This window comes from Penaeus monodon, chromosome 30, assembly GCF_015228065.2.
Source record: "Penaeus monodon isolate SGIC_2016 chromosome 30, NSTDA_Pmon_1, whole genome shotgun sequence".
NCBI classification, from domain to species: domain Eukaryota; kingdom Metazoa; phylum Arthropoda; class Malacostraca; order Decapoda; family Penaeidae; genus Penaeus; species Penaeus monodon.
The window spans coordinates 34094500-34095210 of NC_051415.1; the positions used below are offsets into that span (position 1 = coordinate 34094500).

General features: G+C 58.2%; 1 protein-coding gene across 1 annotated transcript in view; it reads right to left on the reverse strand.

Moving 5' to 3' along the window:
* Window positions 1-711, reverse strand: part of LOC119592743 (secreted frizzled-related protein 5-like) — a gene marked incomplete in the record, with an annotated part of 72305 nt that overhangs the window by 11190 nt on the left and 60404 nt on the right.

A 711-nucleotide genomic window follows, 5' to 3' on the forward strand; every position in this document is an offset into this window, starting at 1 on the left:
AAGGTAATTATAATGAAGAGGAAATATAAAAGCGATTGGGTGGGGGGGGAGGGGTAGGTGTGGAGGGGGAAGGGGAGAGGAGGGGGGAGAGGAGGGGGGAAGGAGAGGAGGGGAGGAGGAGAAGGGGAGGAGGGAGGGGAAGAGGGAGGGGAAGGGGAGAGGAGGGGAGGAGGGAGGGGAAGGGGAGAGGAGGGGAGGAGGAGAAGGGGAGGAGGAGGGGAAGAGGGAGGGGAAGGGGAGAGGAGGGGAGGAGGAGAAGGGGGGAGAAGGGGAAGAGGGAGGGGAAAGGAAGAGGAGGGGAGGAGGAGAAGGGGGGAGAAGGGGAGGAGGGAGGGGAAAGGGAGAGGAGGAGGAGGAGGGAGGAGAAGGGGAGAGGAGGGAGAAAGGAGGGAGAGAGGTGGGAGAAAGGAGGGATGTGTGAGGGAGAGGGAAAGGCAGGGCGACAAGGAGGGGGGGGGACGATGAGGGTGAGGGGAATAGGGGAAGGGGAAGGGGAAAGGGGAAAAGGTGAAGTGATGAAAGGGGAATGGTGGAAGGGGGGAAGGAAGGAAGGAGGGAAGGGTGAAAGGGGGAAGAGAAGAAGGGAGAAAGTAATGAAAGGGAATGGGGGAAAAGGAGAAAGGGAGAATAAAAGAAGAAAGAAAGGGAGAAAGAGGAATGATAGAAGAAAGATTGGGAAATGAAGAACGTCAGTCAAGGAAGGTCGTGGAT